Source organism: Lactuca serriola, chromosome 7 (assembly GCF_051521515.1).
Source record: "Lactuca serriola cultivar US96UC23 chromosome 7, Lser_US96UC23_V15, whole genome shotgun sequence".
Classification (NCBI taxonomy): Eukaryota; Viridiplantae; Streptophyta; class Magnoliopsida; order Asterales; family Asteraceae; genus Lactuca; species Lactuca serriola.
The window spans coordinates 56,137,605-56,161,558 of record NC_136414.1 but is presented as its reverse complement, the minus strand read 5'-3'; the positions used below and the strand labels follow the sequence as shown (position 1 = coordinate 56,161,558).

Sequence of the window (23,954 nt, the reverse complement as noted above, 5' to 3'; positions counted from 1 at the left end):
CTTTAATTAATTTATTAAATCTTGTAAGGATTATCTAATTAAATTAAACATTTAATTTAAGCCTAATCCATATCCCTTTAGATTTCGAAAAATAGGGTATAAGATAATTTCCTTGTTTTTCTCAATTATCCAATTAGGTTACAATTATCCAAAAATAAGAAACCCTAAAAATACCATGTAAGTTTTGAAATTCAACGGAAGAGGCAAGGGTTTCCAAAACCCTAACCCTAATTTCAATTAGGGTTTATGGAGGCTAGGGTTTTTCGAAAAACCCTTTAAACCAAAAACCCTAAAAATGAAAATTGGCCTTTTAGGGTTTAATAGCTTTAAACCCTAATTTGCAATTCAATTATTATAGCAATTCAAGTTAAAACAAAACAATGGATCTGATACCGCTGATGGGATTTATGTAAAACAGAAAAAATAGAAAAACAATTCCTAAGTTCACATGGAACCTACTTTGGATCTATGTTTTAACTATTGAACATATAACTTTGAATTGCAAAACAAGAACCCTAAGGAGAGAGTCTATTTTCAAAATTAACCAATTAGGTTTGAAGAGTTACATACCTTTCAATTGTTATAGCAAACAATTGGTAATCCTTTTGATCTTGATCTTCTTGGAAGCTTAGCACCACAAATGTAATGCCTCTAATGGAGTCACACCCAAAAGCTAGCAAGAAGGAAACTAGAAGGAGAGAGAGAGAGAGTAGGGTATGCAATTTTCGGCCGTAGGGTTTCTTCAAGGAAGGAGTGACTGATTTTAGGTGCCAGGAGGCTTCTTATATAGCTGAGGGATCTAGGGTTTTGGGAAAACCCTAATGTTCCTTTGCTTGGGGCCTAAGCTTATCCGAAGGCCTTATCCAAGCCCCTTGGATAAAATCATTAGGGTTTGTCACACCCCAAAACCAATAACGGCGTAATACGTTTCAGGGTGGAGGACGTCATGTACAGTATCATCACAATTGCATGATAGTAAAAACAAGAAACATGCAACCATTACATTTACATAGTGAGTTTAATTACAAGTGTGTTTTATAGAGTTCAACAAACACCAAAAGATTTCAAAAATAAGAGAATGGATCTTGTATGCTCCACCTTCTCCAAAATGTAGCACCTGTACCTGTCTATCTTTGACCTGAGGATACAAGTTATTTTGAAAACGAGTATCAGCATAAAGCTGGTGAGTTCATAAGAGTTTAGTGTGAGTTTTAGTATAAAATGCATTAGTATAAATAGTGTGAGGGCTGTAGTTTACATTCGTAAGTCATAGGAAACTTGAGAAAATCTTATATTTTCTAGAAATACATTATAACTGAAGAACCTGTAACTTGCATGTAAGTCTCATTATTTTAAAGAGATCGTTTGTAATAAAAGTATATTAGTGAACCCCCAATAAGTAGTGTAATAAGAAAGTTATGCATGTAAGTCTCATTATTTTACTTCGGGATTTTTAACTTATTCCTTAATATTAGCATTTTAGTGTGAATGTAGTGTATTCCTTGTATGCTACTGATAGTGTGAGTAATAGAGTACCCCATGACCTTCCCGGTCATGCATAGTGTAGAGAAGTAGCGACATCCCTGGGCCTGCACGGCTCGGACTGAGGTTAACAGTCGGGATGTAATAGTGGCTTCCCCGTATAGATCTATACATGTAGCTTCGTCTTCCTGTCGGAAAACTCTGGGCATAGTATGTAGCGAATAGCGTATCTCATAGTGGGTTAGTGTTTTATCTCTTGATTAATGCTTTCTCTTGTATTATAGTGTAGTAGTCTTTTGTATAACTCGTAGTGAGTTTTCTTACTAGTGAGTCGTCTCGTGATAGTGTGTATTATAGTATGTGAAATAGTGGCAGTAATGAGTAGTAGTGGCCTTAACTATACCCATTATAGTTAACCTAGTGTGTAATTCTTGGCAATTATATAGTGTAGACATTGATTTGAAATGAAAAGGCCCGTATCCAACACCAATATACATGATATATAGCTAAGAAATCAACGACAGTCGTACGAATAACAACTACCCTAAGCCCACAATCAAACAAGAACAGGAAATAAGGCGAGCTATCGGTCCTAAGTCCTTCAAGTCTTACTTATATAAATATATTAGTGTGGTTACATTTTATAAGAAAATATACTTAATGAAAAATCTTGTCAACAGGGAACATTTAGAAAATAGTTTATTTATCCAAAATAGTTTTTAAAACGTAAAGTTCTTTTTACAAGGCATAGTGATAAATCACATGTGATTTGAGTTACGGTTAGTGAATCACATGCGATTAATTTTCATAAACATATATATTTGACTTGTATCCCCCCTAAAACATTAAAAACATTTGAAGGGTTCATTAAAGGGGTATGAACTCACAGTTTATCGTAGGGTTCGAGTGTCAACGGATGTCCTGAATGCCAATGGTTCCTATAGATCATGTGATGACACACAATTGGGTTAGAACTAGGATGTTTCATGCTTAAACATGATGGATAAACATTCTTAGGGCTCGGCATTACTGAATACAAGTGTCTCATGATGCATACTTAATGATTCATGCAAGTTTAGGGCCAAAAGTGGGCATTTGAGTGAATGCATGGCCTAGAAATTGAGTGTGCAGTTGAGGTGTGCGGCCAGAAGTGTGTGTGAGGCTGCACACAAGTGTGTGCGGCCGTTCATTGTGTGTGTGCAGCCGTACACTCCTCTTGTGAGTCCAAATGAAGTGTTTGCTCTTCACACTAAGGAGATTTGAATGTGTGCTGCCCCCTCATGAAGGTGTGCGGCCATACACCTTCAAGGGTCCATGAATATGATGAACATGATGAGTTTTAAGGCTTGGCACTCAAGTGTTTACCACTAATAAGCTTGAAGATGAACTAGATCACAAATATGAGGCCTTCAAGGTGTTGTTGGTTGAAGGTTTTAGAGAGAGGAAGTAGAGAAAGAGAGTAAGGAGCATCCAAATGAATGAATGAAGAAGGTATCCATCTATATATATGTTTGGGTGTGAGGCTGGAGGGTGTGCGGTTGGGTGTGCGGCCGCACACATGGGTGTGTGGCCGTACACACAAAAGTGTGGCCGCACACACCTCTTTTGGTGTGTTTAATCCAATTTCATGATGCAAAACACTTTCCAACACCTCCTAAGACCCATAACTAGACTATATTGTGTCCAAAACATGCATTGGAAACCACAAGATTAACAATGGGTGATGAATTCAAGATTTAAAGAAAATACGCAGACCAATTACATAGGATGAAAGTTTTCGGGTTGCCACATTATCCCCCCGTTAGAGGGAATTTCGTCCTGAAATTTAGAATTCTTATTGAGGGTAGTTACAGAACTATTAGGCAAAAAGATGGGGATATTTGAGTTTCATTTGATCCTCGCGCTCCTAAGTGAATTCCGGTCCCCGCTTGGCGTTCCACCGAACCTTCACAATTGGGATGCGACTTTTTTTCGTTCGTTTTACTTCTCGATCCATAATTTCCGCAGGCTCTTCCACAAAGTTGAGGTTTTAATTGACCTCAATCTCGTCGAGGGGAATCACGAGAGTTTCGTCGGATAGGCATTTCTTAGCTCATGGGGTAGGATGTATGTTACTTAGCTCATGGGGTAGGATGTATGTTACTTAGCTCATGGGGTAAGTTGAGTTTGTAAGCTACAAGGCCGATTCTAGCAAGAATCTCGAATGGTCCTATGTACCTTGGGTTCAGCTTTCCACGCTTTCCAAAGCGTATCGTGCCCTTCCAGGGCGAGACCTTTAAAAGGACTCGGTCTCCCACCCGGAATTCCAAGGGTTTTCTCCGTTTGTCTTCGTAGCTCTTCTGTCGATCCCTAGCGGCTTTTAGTCATTCGCGAATCTGTACAATCTTTTCGGTCGTTTCTCAAATAATCTCCGGACCAGTGAGAGCGCTATCAGGAACTCGTCCTTTAGCTAACTGGGTGTCACCCACCTCAGCCCAGCACAGAGGGGATCTGCACTTCCGGCCGTAGAGGGCTTCAAATGGAGCTGCCTTAATGCTCGTATAATAACTGTTGTTGTAGGAAAACTCCACAAGAGGTAAGTGTGTATCCCATGATTTACCGAAGTCGATCACGCAAGCTCGCATCATATCTTCTAGAGTTTGGATCGTCCTCTCACTTTGTCCGTCAGTCTGCGGATGGTAGGCTGTATTCATGTCCAGCCTCGTCCCTAGAGCCTTTTGTAGTGATTGCCAAAATCTCGAGGTAAATCTACTATCTCTGTCCGAGATAATAGATATAGGGACGCCATGCAGCCGTACTATCTCCTTAAGATATGTTCTCGTGAGCTTCTCCATCTTATCTGATTCTTTGATAGGGAGGAAGTGTGCAGACTTGGTCAATCAGTCGACGATGACCCAAATGGTATCCAACCCACCCGTTGTCTTGGGCAGTTTGGTTATGAAGTCCATTGTAATCCGCTCTCACTTCCATTCAGGTATCTCGGGTTGTTGGAGGAGTCCCGATGGCTTTTGATATTCGACCTTGACCTTCGCGCATGTAAGGCACTTACTCACGAAGGTAGCGATCTCTGCTTTCATGTTAGGCCACCAGTATAGCTTCTTGAGATCCAGATACATCTTATCCGAACCTGGGTGGATGGAATATCGAGTGTTGTGAGCTTCCTTCATGACTACCTCTCTGAAACCTTCGTGGCGCGGAATCCAGATTCGGTCCATAAGGTAGTAAGCTCCGTCACCTTTGATTTCCAAACTTTTATCCATTCCGCGCAGGGCTTCTCCCATCACATTCTCAGGCTTTAATGCTTCAAGCTGATCCTCCTTGATCCGTGCGGATAGATGCGAATGGATAGTCATTGTTAATGACTTGGTTCTTCGACCTGAATACTCTTTCCTACTCAGGGCGTCTGCTACCACGTTGGCTTTCCCCGGGTGATATCGAATTTCGCAGTCGTAATCGTTGAGTAGCTCAACCCATCGGCGTTGTCTCATGTTGAGCTCTTTCTGGTTCAGTATGTGTTGGAGGCTTTTATGGTCAGTATACACTACACTCTTCGTCCCATACAAGTAGTGTCTCCATATTTTTAGTGCGAAGACGACTGCTCCTAGTTCGAGGTCGTGTGTAGTGTAGTTCACCTCATGTGTATTTAGCTGTCTTGAGGCATAAGCGATGACTTTACCTCGTTGCATCAAGACACAGCCGAGTCCCTGATTCGATGCATCGCAGTATACCACGAAGTCTTCGGTTCCTTTGGGAAGGGATAATACTGGTGCGGTGCATAGGGCTCGCTTTAGGGTCTGGAATGCCTTCTCCTGTTTCTCTTCCCAGTTGAAGGATACGCCCTTCTGTGTCAACATAGTGAGAGGTTTCGCAATCAGAGAGAAGTTTTGGATGAATCTGCGGTAGTAGCCAGCGAGGCCTAGAAATTGACGAATCTCCGTGGGCGTCTTCGGTGCTGACCAGTTCTCAATAGCTTTAATTTTGGAGGGATCCACGTGGATTCCTTCTTTACTAACCACGTGCCCTAAGAATTCAACTCTTCGGATCCAAAACTCGCACTTAGAGAACTTCGCATATAACTTCTCTGATTGTAGTGTTTCCAGGACTCGTCGTAGGTGATCCTTATGTTCTTCCTCGCTCCGAGAGTAGACGAGTATATCATCAATAAAGACGATGACGAATTGATCTAAATACGGACGACATACCCTATTCATTAAGTCCATGAATACTGCGGGAGCGTTTGTCAGTCCAAAGGGCATCACTATGAACTCGAAGTGCCCGTAACGGGTTCGAAAAGCTGTCTTCGGAACATCTTCCTCAAGCACCCGTAACTGGTGATACCTAGACCGAAGATCAATCTTGGAGAAGTAACTCGCTCCTTGTAGTTGATCGAATAGGTCGTTGATACGAGGGAGTGGGTAGCGATTTTTGACCGTGAGTTTATTGAGTTTCCTATAATCGATGCACATACGGAACGATCCGTCCTTCTTCTTCACGAACAAGACCGGAGCTCCCCAAGGTGAGAAACTCGGTCTTATAAAGCCCTTGCTGAGCAGCTCGTTAAGTTGACCGGATAGTTCTTGCATCTCGGCAGGCACTAACCGATAGGGAGACCTTGCTACGGGGGTAGCTCCTGGGACTAGGTCAATTCTGAACTCAACCTGACGTTTGGGAGGTAGACCCGGAAGGTCCTCCGGAAAGACATCGGGGAAATCGCATACAACAGGAATGTCCTTCGGATCTTTCGTTTTCTGGATAATGTCGACAACGTGAGCAAGAAAGGCGCGGTATTCCTTACGCAAGTATTTTTGAGCCTGAATACTAGAGATGATACGTAGGCTCGTACCGGGTTTATCTCCATAGATCAATAGAGTTTCGTGGTTCGGAAGATTCAGGCGAATGGCTTTGTCGGAGCATAGGATATCGGCACGATGGAGACTCAACCAGTCCATACCGACAATGACATTGAAATTTTTGATAGAGACTGGTAAGAGATCGATTGGAAACGAGTGGTCGTCTAACGTGAGGGTACAACCTATGTAGATTTCGTTAGAGCTTTCGGTTTTCCCGTTAGCCATTTCTATGACGAATGTTTCTTTTAGTGGCTGAGGGGATTGTTTGAGTAAGTGTTTAAAGTTTTGATCTATGAAGCTTCTTTCTGCACCACTATCGAATAAGACACATGCATAAGAGTTGTTGAGAAGAAACGTACCCGTGACTACTGTGGGATCCCCTACCGCGTCGTTGTGACCAATAACGAGTAGCCTACCAGTTCCCCCAGCATTTGCAGTCTTCGGACAGTTCTTCTTGAAGTTACTGGTTTCACCGCAGCCATAACACGTCGGGGTCACTCCCGAACCGGAAACTTGCGAGATAGGTTTGGGAGGGACCTTGCATAATCTCATAGTATGGCCCTTCCGACCGCAGTTGGAACACTGCAATTCACGGCAGGGGCTGTTGTGGTGGAAAGGGCACTTGGGACACTTGGGCAGATTCTCACTATAAGCTTTTGGCGGTACAGGAGTGGCTGGAGTAGTGGCATCATGGACCGCCACGATTTGCTGATCCTTGGAGGAGGTTTGAGTTTTCTTGCCCTTCTTTTTATCCCATCGCTTCCTCTTTCGGGTGGTGCAGTGGTAGTTGTGGTTGCTGTTGCTGGAGTGGAAGAGACTTCATGGTTGATCAGACTCTGGGCCAATTCCTTGGCACTGTCGAAGGTGGTAGGGCGTGAGGCTAGAACGTTTCCCTGATATGGAGGCATTAGACCCCATATGTATCGTGCAATCTTCTTGCTTTCAGAAGGGATCATGTTGGGACACATAGCCGCCAAGTCGCAGAACCTGGCCGTGTAAGCTATTATGTCGGTCCCTACCATTTTGAGGTTCCAGAGTTCCTCCTCAAGTTTCTGAATTTCACCCCTCGGGCAGTACACCTTTCTCATGAGATCCTTTAGAGTGTCCCAGCCCATGGCATTGGCTGTGACCAAGAAGAGTGCATTGACATGGCCGTTCCACCATGTTAAAGCCCTGTTAGTGAGGGTGGCAGTAGCGAACTTGATTTTGCTCCCTTCAGGGCAAGAGCACATTTCGAATACAGCTTCGGTTCTTTCGAACCATTGGCATAATGCTAGAATTCCTCCAGTACCATCGAAGAAGGTAGGTTTACAGTTCATGAAGTCCTTATAAGTGCATCCCTGCACTCTTTGATGGACTTCACCAAATCTAGAGTTACCACCGCTCGCGTCCCCGGAGTTCATTTGAGCCATGGCTGCTGTCACGGCCGCAGTCACAGCTGTTTGGAACAGCACTGGGTCAAACTGCGGAGGAGGAGGTGGTGGAGGAGAGGTTTGAGGTGCTGGTCTTCCTCTGCTTGGACGCTTTCGTGGAGGCATCTTTTACTGGAAGATCATAGGAATGATAGCAATAGTAAGAGTCTATTGCGAAATAGGAATAGGGTGTTTCATGGATTAATTCAACATAATCCAAAATTCAGAGTGAGAGTCATAGTAATAGGATAGTTAGCTGCCAATATACTGGTATTGATGATGTAATACAAGTTTAGGAAAAATTGACCTAACAAAAAGGTATTACATCAAACCATAGGGAAAATGTTGGCAGTGTAGAGATCTTGTTAGAGTGCTTTCTAGAGCTAGGATTATATACAGACAAGAGATCTACGAGACATTGAGAGAAAAAGGCTAGTCCTATAGGCAAAAGAGTGAGGTAATTGGATGTCTTCTACTGGCGACGGTTACTTGTTGGGCGAACCCTCAGATCCGCTAGTCGACGCATAATTTCCTGAAGGTCTCGATCATGAATCCTTTGACGTGCTCGGAGTTCCCTAACTTCGGCTTGGGATGCAGCCAGCTGATGCTGCAGAGCCTCGTTGGTCCTCCTCGTCTTGTCCATGGCTTCTTCGAGTTGGCGGATGCGAACGGTATTGAGATTCGAGTTGGCATCCACTTCTACAACTCGACCAATAGCAGCTTGACCCTGCTCGACATTTCTGGCAATCCTTCGGATCATGATGGGAAGAACCCGATCCGCTGATCCTCCTTCGCTTATGTTGTAGAAGCTTCGGTCTCCGTTGTAAGGCAAAGGTTGACCCTGCTCCTCGCTCCATCGGTGCAAGGATATGGCCCACATAGGAGTGGGACCCTGAAATGCCGGAGGGGGGTTAGGGTTCAGAGCTTCAGGAGGTTGGTTGTTAACTTCTGGTTCGGAGCTCGAGCTATCCGAGAAACCTTCAGCATGATGATCATCCAAAGGGATTGGGTGATCATCGTCTGACTCCTCATCGAGCCATCCTCCATTGCCCTGGTTTGGATAGTACAGATCGCCGGGTAGATGGAAGCCAGCCATGCTATCTATGCGAGAAAGGGGAAAAGAATATTAATAGATGTACTAACCTAAATTACTTATAAGATGAATCGTTACTAGTCGACCCAATACTTGCGTAGTGCATACCAATTACATGCAACCGAAGCAAGATAGTCCTTCGAATAAGTAACCCTAACTCTAGATCCCCAATCAAACAAGAACAGGAAATAAAGCAAAGATTACAGATTCTGAGTCTATAGTGCCCTAGTCACATGTAACTGTGATGTATTCACTTAGCAACTATTGCCCTACCCATAACGACCCTTTTAGTTATCACATATGTATGTTTTAGAGATACAGAATACTCCTATAGTATTCTTAGGGTAACGTTATTGTGGTAGTGTTGATAAGTTTTAGACTTGTTGCAACACCACAACTAAGCTTAGGCACATGCTAGTCACTCCCAGGAAAATGTAGTTGATCAGGCTACATCCCCCCAAATGTGACTATATGTCTCTAAACCCAATTGTGCTGTCCAACAATCTTAATACTTTTGTTCTGTTCTTAGCGTGATACTGACTTCTGTGTTTTATAGAGATGTGTGTGCATATATACTTAGTTAAATCTTTTAAATACTTAACAATATATTTTCTTGGTCAGAGTGTTTTAGTCCCGAAGTGTTTATAGTTCGTATATCTTTTATAGGTTGATATACTTGATTCACTATAAACAATGCTCTGATACCAATCTGTCACACCCCAAAACCGATAACGGCGGAATATGTTTCAGGGTGGAGGACGTCATGTACAATATCATCACAATTGCATGATAGTAAAAACAAGAAACATGCAACCATTACATTTACATAGTGAGTTTAATTACAAGTGTGTTCTGTAGAGTTCAACAAACACCAAAAGTATGCAAAAATAAGAGAATGGATCTTGTATGCTCCACCTTCTCCAAAATGTAGCACCTGTACCTGTCTATCTTTGACCTGAGGATACAAGTTATTTTGAAAACGAGTATCAACATAAAGCTGGTGAGTTCATAAGAGTTTAGTGTGAGTTTTATTATAAAATGCATTAGTATAAATAGTGTGAGGGCTGTAGTTTACATTCGTAAGTAATAGGAAACATTATAACTGAAGAACCTGTAACTTGCATGTAAGTCTCATTATTTTAAAGAGATTGTTTGTAATAAAAGTATATTAGTGAACCCCCAATAAGTAGTGTTATAAGAAAGTTATGCCTGATATCAGTAACAGTGGTGCAAACTCTCATTAGTATTAGATACTTATTTACTTCGGGATTTTTAACTTATTCCTTAATATTAGCATTTTAGTGTGAATGTAGTGTATTCCTTGTATGCTACTGATAGTGTGAGTAATAGAGTACCCTATGACCTTCCCGGTCATGCATAGTAGAGAAGTAACGACATCCCTGGGCCTGCACGGCTCGGACTGAGGTTAACAGTCGGGATGTAATAGTGGCTTCCCCGTATAGATCTATACATGTAGCTTCGTCTTCCTGTCGGAAAACTCTGGGCATAGTATGTAGCGAATAGCGTATCTCATAGTGGGTTAGTGTTTTATCTCTTGATTAATGCTTTCTCTTGTATTATAGTGTAGTAGTCTTTTGTATAACTCGTAGTGAGTTTTCTTACTAGCGAGTCGTCTCGTGATAGTGTGTATTATAGTATGTGAAATAGTGGCAGTAATGAGTAGTAGTGGCCTTAACTATACCCATTATAGTTAACCTAGTGTGTAATTCTTGGCAATTATATAGTGTAGACATTGATTTGAAATGAAAAGGCCCGTATCCAACACCAATATACATGATATATAGCTAAGAAATCAACGACAGTCGTACGGATAACAACTACCCTAAGCCCACAATCAAACAAGAACAGGAAATAAGGCGAGCTATCGGTCCTAAGTCCTTCAAGTCTTACTTATATAAATATATTAGTGTGGTTACATTTTATAAGAAAATATACTTAATGAAAAATCTTGTCAACAGGGAACATTTAGAAAATAGTTTATTTATCCAAAATAGTTTTTAAAACGTAAAGTTCTTTTTACAAGGCATAGTGATAAATCACATGTGATTTGAGTTACGGTTAGTGAATCACATGCGATTAATTTTCATAAACATATATATTTGACTTGTATCCCCTCCCCCCTTAAAACATTAAAAACATTTGAAGGGTTCATTAAAGGGGTATGAACTCACAGTTTATCGCAGGGTTCGAGTGTCAATGGATGTCCTGAATGCCAATAGTTCCTATAGATCATGTGATGACACACAATTGGGTTAGAACTAGGATGTTTCATGCTTAAACATGATGGATAAACATTCTTAGGGCTCAGCATTACTGAATACAAGTGTCTCATGATCCATACTTAATGATTCATGCAAGTTTAGGGCCAAAAGTAGGCATTTGAGTGAATGCATGGCCTAGAAATTGAGTGTGCGGCTGAGGTGTGCGGCCAGAAGTGTGTGTGAGGCTGCACACAAGTGTGTGCGGCCGTTCAGTGTGTGTGTGCGGCCATACACAGGAGTGTGCGGCCGTACACTCCCCTTGTGAGTCCAAATGAAGTGTTTGCTCTTCACACTAAGGAGATTTGAATGTGTGCTGCCCCCTCATGAAGGTGTGCGGCCATACACCTTCAAGGGTCCATGAATATGATGAACATGATGAGGTATAAGGCTTGGGACTCAAGTGTTTACCACTAATAAGCTTGAAGATGAACTAGATCACAAATATGAGGCCTTCAAGGTGTTCTTGGTTGAAGGTTTTAGAGAGAGGAAGTAGAGAGAGAGAGTAAGGAGCATCCAAATGAATGAATGAAGAAGGTATCCATCTATATATATGTTTGGGTGTGAGGTTGGAGGGTGTGCGGTTGGGTGTGCGGCCGCACACATGGGTGTGTGGCCGTACACACAAAAGTGTGGCCGCACACACCTCTTTTGGTGTGTTTAATCCAATTTCATGATGCAAAACACTTTCCAGCACCTCCTATGACCCATAACTAGACTATATTGTGTCCAAAACACGCTTTCGAAACCACAAGATTAACAAAGGGTGATGAATTCAAGATTTAAAGACAATATGCGGACCAATTACATAGGATGAAAGTTTTCGGGTTGCCACAGGGTTTCCCGTATAGATTTCGCCCACCCCTTCCAAGGAGGTTCTGGAACCTTCCACTCAACTATTTGATAATTGCAAACTAGTCCTTGCACTTTATAATTAATACAGTTAACCCCAAAATTAATTGTAATTAATTTCTGGCTAACTATTAATTAAACATTATGATTTCTAATTAATATATTAATCTTTTAACATATTAATAAATCATTTATATTAATTTCATAATTTCCTTGTCCAGTTGCTAGGTTTGAGGGCAACCCAAAAGGACTGTGCTGCTATCAATTCAAGTACATACCAATTATAGTTATGAGCTTAGACACCTACTCCAACAATTTATGCCTGATTAATTTAAACTTTATCTCTTTACAGTTGGACTAGTGTTTATTATTGCCCCTTACACATTCACATTTATAAAAAAATAACTTCAACTTAAATTTTTTGATTTTCATTCCAATGATTTGTGCTAAGATTTAGCATTAGCCGAAGAAATGTTCTACAAAAGTCAGCAATATAAAATATTGTGATGTCTCCTTCACAAAGCCTTTTAACTTTCCTATTTGTTATTCTAATTTATTGTAATAAACGATTATATAATAATAGTTTATAACTCGTGAGAACCACAGTTATAAAATTAATTAAAGTTTCATAGTAAAAAATCAAAATTATTAATAAATTATTTTAAATAAATTGTCAATTAAGAGATAATATTTTAGTTATATAAAATTATAATCGTTGATTTAAATAAATACGTGACCTTATAATTTGTATAAATGTTATTTTAATTTTTATTATAATTTTATTAATTTAATGTAATTGGAATGAAAAAATTTTAAATTTAAAATGGAGAATCAATAGGTTGAGACATGACATGAAATGGAGAATCAATAAGTAGTTGGAACTTTAATTTTTATTTTTTCATTTCTACATCTAAGGATGTGGCCGAGTTAATATATTTAGAATCATGCATTATATGGCATTACATATACATGATAGTATATATTGATAATTTGATCAAGTTTTGAAATATGTAAAATGTAGAGAATTTTTGGATTACACAAATGCTTTGATATGAAATTGCATTTGAATGAGAAATATTTTATGGTTTTGTTAGAAGGATTAGTCTCGCAGTGTACCCATCTTGAAGAATGCTCTTTGAAGTGCAAAGTAATAAACAAAATGTTTTGGAATGTTAAAGTTTTATCTCCTTATATTAATAAAAGAATAGTTTGCATGTCACTTGTCATTTTCTTATAATTATTAATTTTCCTTCTCTTACTCTCTAAAAATGACACATATCTTTTTCTATAATTTTACATTTAGATTTAAATTCTCCTAAATCCCCTAAAATTAACATTATTATAAGAGATTTTGAAATTCAAAATGTTTGGTAATCAATTATTTGATCATTAATAGAAAGTAATAATCAATTATTTGATCATTGATAGAAAGTAATAATCAATTATAAATAATATCCTGTTCAATTCATTGTGTTTTTCTTTTCTTTTACATTTTTATAAACATCTTATTATAAATTTGTTCAAAATGTTTTTCTTACAATTATTATCTATGTTATTTTAATTTATCAACCGTGTATTACACTAGTTATAAGTTAGTATCTAATATGTATGTAACACAAGAGACAATTTGTTTTATGATTTTTTATGTGACATGTACTCTAGATTTAAAAAAATATAGGGGGGGGGGGGGGTGGGGATTATAAAAGCCTTAGCCTCTTAGTATGACTTTTGATGAAGATTAGAACACTTGTGATACTGAGATTAGAATGAGAACAACATTAGTCATTACATATGTATTAGGATTATTTGACATGGAATTGTAACTCATAGACTATATAACGCTTTTGGAAATGTCTTTTTAAGCGCCAAGTTTTCATTGATACGATTTTAAGTCGTGAGATATTTCTTTTGAAATTTTATACTTATATGAAATATGGAGTGTTACACATACTAAAATGACCAAAAATTGAAATTTACATTTCACTTTAATCAATATACTTGCATTTAGAATTCAATGCAACCAACAACAAGAGTGTTGGTATTGTAACTATTATATCATTTAATGAATGGTTGACTTTATGATGAACACTTAATATGAACTTGGTTGGAAAGTAAGTACGCGTTAAGTATTTATTTATTTATTTATTTTTTTCATTTTGTATTAGTGAAAAACCACCTCTTTTGGTGGATAACAAAAATTATATTTATTGCATGAAAAATTTGTACATGTAGAAACACATATTTCCCATAACACCGAGGAAATTGGATGAACTAGTTTTAGTTGATGTAAAAAATTTAGGTAAGAATATCTATGGTAACTATTCGATCAATATTGATATTGATAGCATTTTGTTATGTTTTTTACATGAAGGAATTGGCATTCTCATAAATCATATTTTGTTATGTTTTTGCTATATAGGCTTTGTTGTGTTTTCTTTATTACGATTTCGTTGTATATTAAAAATATCAACCATAAGATTTGATTAAAAAATATATTGTTTTCTTACAAAGAACTAAAGTCGTTATATTTCAAAACAATGTTATTTGTTAAATAAGCTAATGATTTCATTAAGCAACTGATCCATATTATTTCATCTATTAAACATTTTTTATCTCTTAATCTTGCCATTTAATATCTTAATATAAGACACCAAGGATCTTACCCAAGTTATATACGAGAGAGGGTTGTTGAGATATAACTGCATTACACATGTTACATCTGACTTGGTTGTAAAAAGCAAGTTAAATAACGTAGTCATCGATTACCCTTGCACATGACGTTATTGATAAATAGTAACATATATGCATATTTAGAAACACCTGATTTGAGTTCGTGTCATAACTTTAGGTAAGAATATCTATGGTAGCTATACTAATAATATTGTTATCGATTGGTATTTTCTTATGTTTTGCCATCAACAATTTCCATTCTCATAAATTATATTTTTATGGTTTTGTTATGTAGGATTTATGGTAATTATTTTCCGTAAGATTTTGTGTTTTGTATAGTTTGACTCGACTGTATATTTAAAACATCAACCATATGACTTGGTTAAGAATTATATTGGTTTGTTATAAAGAACTAGTGTAATATTTCAAATATTGTTATTTGTTCAAATGAGTTAGGGACATGGCTTCATTAACCAGATTGGCCATACTACTTTTCAACCATCAAACATTCTTTAATTTCTTGAGCGTGCCATTTAATATCTTAATAGATGATGCCAATGATCTTGTCCAATTTATATACGAGAGGCAGTTGTTGGGATGCAATAATATTATACATGTTACATTAAAATCGATTATAAAACATGATATATAATATAGTCGTAGGAAACCCTGCATATGAAATGATGGATAAACAATAACGTAGCTGAATTTGTATGTACTCAGCAACATATGTTTCATGGTTGTCTAGTTGCTCTCATTGCTCTGGGTTGACTCTGGGGCTATCAGTTCGATTATTGTAAAGGTTTTATGTAACAACTGACCTATAACTAATAATAAAGGAGAAGGTCTATTACTAACGTAAGTTAAATTGGTTTTAAGCTCTATTCACCATGCTTCATAGTTATTTTGAACATAAGGGCATTTTTATCACTTTTTACGAATACCATGAAATGCTAATATTATATCTTGTAATTATGTTGGTAATTATTTCGATATTTGAGAGTTAAGTTTAGATTGCTTAATGGTGTATTAATTGGTTATAAGGGTAAAGCAAGGAGTTTGGTTAAGTATAAGAAACGAAAGCAATTAAACGTGACGTGTCATGGTGAATTTATACGACACCTAAATGGTGAAGTACATTACCAAAATTGGACGATCTCAATAACACGATAGATAAAAGTGAGATTACCTGACAAGTTGTGTAGAAGTTCAATGTTAAAATAGGAAAGCTTACACGACGCCTTTGAAAGTATGATGCTATAGTGGAAAAGAGGTAGAAGGCAATGCGTAAAAGTTAAATTACATGATGGCATCTAGTGAGAATGTTACTTGTAAAGGTCCGGTAACATGACATGTTATGAAAAACATCACAAACCGATTAAAAATGAGGGATTCAGTAATTTATCTTCACTTTCACATAAAAAGTCCTTCCAAAGCTTCAAATGAGCTAAATCCAAGAGAGAAAGCTAGGTTCAACTAAATCTCAAGAGAATCAAGAATCCAACTCTATCATTAGGATCAAAGGTATTATCCTCTTTTTATTTTTGTTTAATTTAGATGAGTTTTAATTGTGGAATTAAAAAAGGTGATGAAACCTTAGTTATTTGTGCTTTTATGGAAGGAAAATTTTAATGATATGTGTTAATAAGATCGATGATAATTCATGATGTTTTGGTTATATATCAAAATCATGGCCAATCTTTTAAATGAAAGAAAGATGAACATGAATCCTAATTTTGGAAACTACTTGTAAAGTGAAATTGAGCATGTATTTTGATGAATTAAGATATGTTGATGAAATATTCGTGGAGCATAATTGATTTTTTCCATGGAGTTTAGTTTTATGAATATGGTGTAAATATTAAAATTGAGTTACAATACTCACGTAGATGAAATAGTGACTTAGATAAAGTTTAGCTTATGTCTTAATAAATTAAGACATAAGAGCAACCAGTTCATGGAATGTAATTGGTTGGTACATAATTAGTGTTATGAACTTGATATAAATGTTGGATTAAGTTGTGAATAAGTAAGTTGTATCTTGATTTATAATACTTAAGAGTTATGAGATAAATTGACAGTTTTTGAAGTTGCAGAACCAAAGGTGAGAAAGAGGATTTAAGAGTTGAAGATTCTTAAATATAAACTATTACAAGGTAAGTAACTATATATTCTTTCCATTTTTATAGTTGGTAGTTAAGTATATTATTATGTGGATATAAATGAATTGTGGGGAGAATATCGACAAATTGCGGATAATGAAACCTAGTAGACTTCGTGGCGATGTTAGTTTCCGAGGGTAGTCTTTATGAATTTAATATTACGGGGGAAACACGACCGGGGTACGGTGGTAGCCTTTGTGGTTGTAATACCACCACTAGATTTAGAAGTCAATGATAGCCTTAAAGGTTATAATACCAATGATTTGGAAACATCTGTGTAAGTATAACTTGAAAATCATAATGTGAGTTATTCTTGTTAATACCTTATTTTTGTGATTGTTGTCATGTTTTTGTTATTTAAAGCTAAAGTTACTCACTAAGCTATTTTATCTTATATGTTATTTGGTTATATGCCTTTTAGGTAACTAGTGACCCCTTAGTGGCCGTTATGTCATGGTAAAGTCGTAACGGAGAGATAGACATTGTGGTGTAGACTATATACTTTTGCATTTTGATTGTAGAAACTTTGTAATATCCGGATCTATCCTTGGGTGTATTTTTATTGTATCTAATGATAACTACTTGTACTTTGTTAAGTTGATATTAAAGTAAAACAACTGTTTGTAATATTAAAAGTGAAAAAAATTATGGATGCTTTTAGTACAAGGAAAAACATAACTAATATAATCCGCATACGTCATAGGCATCCAAATATGATTTTATTTAAACAATATTCATAAAATATAAATATATAATACTATAACAAGAGCATTCCAAAAGATACCACAACCATAAAAGTTTTAACTATAAGACACTTAATTCAACTATTATAAAAGCCACTTAATTCCATGGAGACCCATGGGTGCTGCTGAAGCTACTTCCCTTCATCTCTTCCTCGATCATGTCTTCCAATTGATCATTGATCCCATCTTTATTCTTTACTCAATCTTTCCTTCAAAATTATTTCCCCAAAACACCCAATATTGCTTTCCTAAACCCCCATGAATGTGTACATTTGATCCGTCTTACCTTCACCCTTCTACAAATCTTTTTATGTTTTCTGTTTCTTTTGATCATATGGAATCTGATCCTTCCTCGAACGTTTCTTAAAGTAATTGCTCTCCAGTCATCCAATAATCTTCCCTTCCTTCCTCCCAAATCCCCCATGTCCACTTCACTTCTGGCCATTCAGCCATGCACCTAGTGATGAAACGTTTTGATATATTAGAAGCAACACTACGGTGGATGAGTAAAGAGATTTCTACACAGTTGAAGCATTCTTCTAACACGCAATCAACCAACGCGAAAATCATCAAAGGATCAACCACCGACAAATACCCACAAAATCTTTTCACACCTTTAAGCCCAATTTTGCCACACCACACCTCAAATTCTGACCAAACCCTTGGTTTAAAACACAAAGAAGTTATGTTCGGGAAAGTGCAGAGTAAATCCTCTAGGGTAAATTTGGAATTTCCACCTGCTCTTATATCTAAGGTCAGCGTTTCTACTGTTTCCATACGAAACTTACAAATTACGGAGTGAATGTTTGAACTCTCGAGTTGTACAATTTTCAAATTCTCAAATTTTTTGACTGCAAACGTGTTCAAGTGATCAACTGCAAGATGCAAGTTGTAGCACAAAGGAGCTTCAATATAAAGAGCAGCCGGACTTCTACACTCGAGTCTGAGTGTGATGAGATTCGGTGTGATTATACATATATATGATGGTGAATCTGTTACAGTCCAATGGCAGGTTTTCAGGTTGAGGAGGTGGATCATCGGCATTTTGAGACCTCTAACATCTATCAAGTTAAGAACTTGAAGATTTGGGAAACTCGTATTAAACTCGGTTAGATTTTTGTCATCTAATCTTATGAGTTCAAGTGTTAAACTTGTTAGCATTGGCATGGCGTTCATGTTTTGTCCTGATAGCCATGCGTTCTTCAGCTCTAATTCAATAAGATTTTGACCTGCAACAACAAAAACAACCGAGTTAAAGCATCAAGACCTTAATATGATTAAATATCATTTATTACCAATAAATATCGATCATTAATAAACCCTAATCAAAGATAGTTGACCACAATTTAAAAAAAAAAAAAAAAAAAAAAAAAAAAAAAACTAGTTGATATCAACCAGAATAATATCGATCCTGGCAAACCATTTACATTTTCCGACAGTAAACAATTTCCGTAATTTCAGAATAGAGCTACATGTAGAATATAAAATTGGAGAATTTCAGCATATAACCAACTTACAGTGCGCAGAGATCAGTGACAAAACTTCTGATCGACGCGTACTCGACTGAACCCAAAAATCTGATAGTGAAAGCAATTTCAAAGCTCCGGAAACCCTAGGGAGCCACTCCTTAACGAAGCCCCCATCGGTGATGTGCAGATCATCGCCATCATCTTCAACATCAGCGTTCAACACATCTGGGGGTGGATTCTCGACGCCAATACGCACAGATTCCAGTGCACTTAAGTTTGATACAAGATTTAGAAAAACTCTCTTGAGAGAGGGAGTAAATTGGGAAGAATTTGAAGAACTCGAAACTCTGGACCTTGATTCGAGGTACCATTTCAATCGCCATTGCAGGTTTATAAATTTAAGGCCTGGAAATGCAGAATTGAAAGTCTTACTCGCCATACGGCAGCATGCTACCCATGCCGAGTCGTCGAGTCAACTCATTATTTCGAGCGCTAGAGATTCAGGAAGGTTGTCCATGCAAGCGGTGAAAGATCTACAAATGAAAATTGACTACTTGATGAGTTGATGATAGAGATATTTATGCCTGATTAATTTACATTTTACCCCTTTATAGTTTGACTATTATTTATTATTGGTCCTTACACATTAGCATTTATAAAAAATAACTTCAGTTTAAATTTTGTGATTTTCATTCCAATGATTTTTGCTAAGATTTACCATTAACCGAAAAAATGCAATACAAACGTCAGCAATTTAAAGTATTGTGATGACTCCTTTATAAAGCCTTTTAAGATTTCTACTTGTTTTTCTAAGTTACTGTAATAGACGATTATATAGGAAAAATTCATATCAAAGAAATGTGTTATCAGGTTTATTTTATTTTTATCAAGTATTTGGTACTTCCTTTTTCCTTTTTTATTTTATTTATTTATTTATTTATTTTTTTAAATTTCTACATCTAAGAATGTGGTTGATTCAATATATTTAGAATCATGCATTATATGATATTACATATACATGAAAGTATATATTGATAATTGGGAAAATGACTTGTAAAGGTAACGAAGTATTAGACTTGTACAAAAAATACTATTGATCTTTTTTTTATACACATATCACCAATCAACTATAGCTTTTGTACACATATGACCATTAAACTTCACATTTGTTCAAAAAATATCATTATGTTACCGGTAATAGTAGGTCACCAGCTACGTAACATGCCACGTGGCATGCCATGTGGCTGCTGACGTGGATTTTATTGTATATTATGTATACATTATACCATTAAACTATTTTGTGTACACATTATACCATTAAACTTTTTTTTGTGTACATTTTACCATTAAACTTTCTGTACACATTTTACCATTAATCTTATATAATTTATTCAAAAAATATCATTTCAAAAAATACATATTTTTACATAAAATGGGTTTTCCATCACCTATTGTGACTCCCTGATTTTGTAAGGTTTGGGGGAAACAGTTTGTTTTTTACAGTGATACTAAGGACTTTCTTTTACAACTACATTGTGAATTTATGTTGGTCATACATCAATTGAAACCCATAAGGTTTGAACTTGAGACTTTCGGCGAAGAAATACTCAATTGTTCATTATTTTAGCTAATGTCTAGTAAACATATTCTTATAAGTCATTTTCTTAGGAAACTACGTTTGAGGCACACTTATAAACTCATGAAACATTTTGTACATGTTACCTTATTATAATCTCCCTCTTCTTGATTGTGGTTGATGATTAAAAAAGTGAATTGAAATTATGTCGTTGTTTACCGATAGGAAAATGACTCATAATGATAAGTTTACTATAATTTAGAAAATCAGTAAAATCCATATCAGGTGATTGGAAACCTACTTTTATGTAATGATATGTATTTTTTGAAATGATATTTTTTTCAATAAATTATATAACATTAATGGTAAAATGTGTACAAAAAAAAGTTTAATGGTATAATGTGTACAAAAAAAGTTTAATGGTATAATGTGTACAAAAATAGTTTAATGGTATAATGTGTACATAATAAACAATAAAATCCACGTCAGCAGCCACATGGCATGCCACGTGGAATGCTACGTGGCTAATGACCTATTATTATCGGTAATATAATGGTATTTTTGAACAAAGGTGAATTTTAATGGTCATATGTGTACAAAAGCTATAGTTGATTGGTGATATGTGTACAAAAAAAAAATTCATTGGTAATTTTTGTGCATGTCTAATACTTTGTTACCCTTACAAGTCATTTTCCCTTGATAATTTGAGCAATTTTTGAAATTTGAAATATGTAAAATGTAGAGAAATTTTGGATTGTACAAATGCTTTGACATGAAATCGCATATGAATGAGCGACATTTTATTATTTAGTAAGAAGGATTAGTCTTGCCATGAGGCTTATCCAGATAGAAGAATGCTTTTTGAAGTGCAAAGTAATATGAAAACAAAATGTTTTGAATGTGAAAGTTTTATATCTAATATGGATGTAACACACGACACAATTTGTTTTATTATTTTTTATGTGACATGTATTCTACATTTAAAAATAAAAATAAAGGGGGGGGGGGATTGTAGAAGACTTAGCCTCTTAGTATGACTTTTAATGAAGATTAGAACACTTTAGACAATCGGGATTAGAATGAGAAAAACATTAGTCATTATTTATGTATCATGACTATTTGGTACTTATATAGCTTCTCTATGGTTGTTTGACAAGGAATTCTAACTAACAAGCTGCCTAATACATTTGGAAATGTTTTCTTAAGGGGTCAACTTTTCATATGATATGACTTTAATTCGTAAGGTATTTTTTTTGAAATTTTATACTTTTAGCGTATGAAATATGGATTGTTACACATACTAAAAGGACCAAAACTAAAATTTACTATTCATTCTAATCAATTAATTTGAATTTAATACAACCAACAACAAGAATGTTGGTAGTGTAACTATTATGTCATTTAATGAATGGTTGACATTATGATGAGCATTTATTATGAAATTGGTTGGAAAGTAAGCACTTGTTAAGTAGTTTTGCATTTTGTATTAACACAAAAACACCTCTTTTGGTAATTAACAAAATTTATATTTATTGTATGTAAAATTCATACATGTAGAAATACATATTTCCCACAGAGTAAGTAAGATGAATTTGTTTTGACTAGATGTAAGAACTTTAGGAAAGAATATCTACCATAACTATGACATCCTTAATTTCACGGCCAGAAAATATCGATTTGTTTTTGTTTTATTTAAAAATCAGAGTATCACTTTGAAGAACAATTGCAGAATTGTTCCCAAAATATGATAAAGATATTATCAAAGCATTTCTGAAAAAGTGTATTTTAGTTATATTAAAAATGTTGGGATGTCATTAACAATACAATACATAAGCATAAATGGAAATAACACAGGCCTTACAAACATCTATTATTCTATTGGCTTATATTTCAGAAGTCTCTCATCTGATCATCACACCTATGCTCCTGTGCCACTACCTGTAATATAAGAAATTGAGTGGGTCAGGCTTGAGAGCCTAGTGAGCACATAGGGTTTTCAACCCGAAATAATTAAATTCTTTATTTTTATCAAATCGTTCAACCCGATTACCCATTCCCGTTATCCTCACTTTATATCCCTATAGCATCTAATTTAAGGGACCTATCCTAATGATTATCTTCGGGATTGATGATAATGCTTAGGGGATTTCTCAGAAATATATGTTAGTAAGGCAACCATGAGGGGGATGGCGTATACCTAGTGAACACGTAGTTCAAAAACACCCACAAGTTGCAAGCTTGCTAGTGTTCCACTTGACTGTCTAGAATAGTTCCTGGTCATCATCTATACTCCGCTAGATGACTACATCAACTTTAAAGTCAAGGCATCTCATCATCTATTTCATCATTCATATTTCATCATCTATATCTTCTTTCATCTACCCATTTTTACCAAATATATTTATACGTATAAAATATATATATATATATATATATAGTTTAAATCACGTAAAACATGTATAAATAGTTCATCTAGCATAGATATCAGGAACACCGATAAAATGCACATATAGCATGTAATTTATCTTAAATACTTCATATCTATGTGTAAGATGAAAGTAACTATGCACTTACTTGTTAAAGTGATGATTCGAAATTTGGACAACGCTTCGCTTCTAGCAATTCTCTTTTCCTTGACAAAACCTAGTATCATTATTAGTAAGTCTTAGTCTAATATTTATTGTGAGTAATTATTAGTCTAGATTCATCATTAATTCAAAGTCCACTTTAATATCTATCAAGTAAGGATCAACTAGACATGACAGTTGGGAGGCAGGATCACTTCGACATATACCTTTCTAAAATCCAACAACCAAGCCAACATGACCATTCTAGACACCTCTCCAGTAAGTAGATCAATCAGTATAACGAATTTGAATCATTGATAAATCTTGTTTATAGGTTCATAATAATGAAAATGAACTTAAACATAAGTTATACTTAAAGTATAGTAAGCGTAACTTAATTTACAGGTGGTTTAGTGAGAAACCGGACTCTATGCGGGCAAAAATTCTAAGCCAAAAGCTCTACTTCTCGGGGATTCCTGATGCCCCGGAGCTTCGCTACTAACACCTAGGAAGTGCTAGAGAAAAACATTAATAATTGGGGGGGGGGGGGGGTTGGGGTTTGGGAGAGAGTTCGATAGGCATATCAATGCGGGCAGAAATTCAAAGGTTTCTTACTTATGTTTGATTAAGTATATATAGCCATATCTACTATAATAGTCAGTGAAAGTCACATAAAATCGATTAGCATCTCTTGTGGTTGATCTAAAGGGTCCACACACATCTATATGTATGAGGTCAAACAAACGTTCACCTCTTTCACAAGACCTTGTGAATGGTGATTTTGTTATCTTTCCCAAAA

At 36.2% G+C, this 23,954-nt stretch overlaps 1 pseudogene; it reads right to left on the bottom strand.

The window, feature by feature from the left end:
* Positions 1-17,906: 17,906 nt before the first annotated feature.
* Positions 17,907-19,451, bottom strand: LOC145063997 (F-box/LRR-repeat protein At4g29420 pseudogene; annotated as a pseudogene).
* Positions 19,452-23,954: the final 4,503 nt, after the last annotated feature.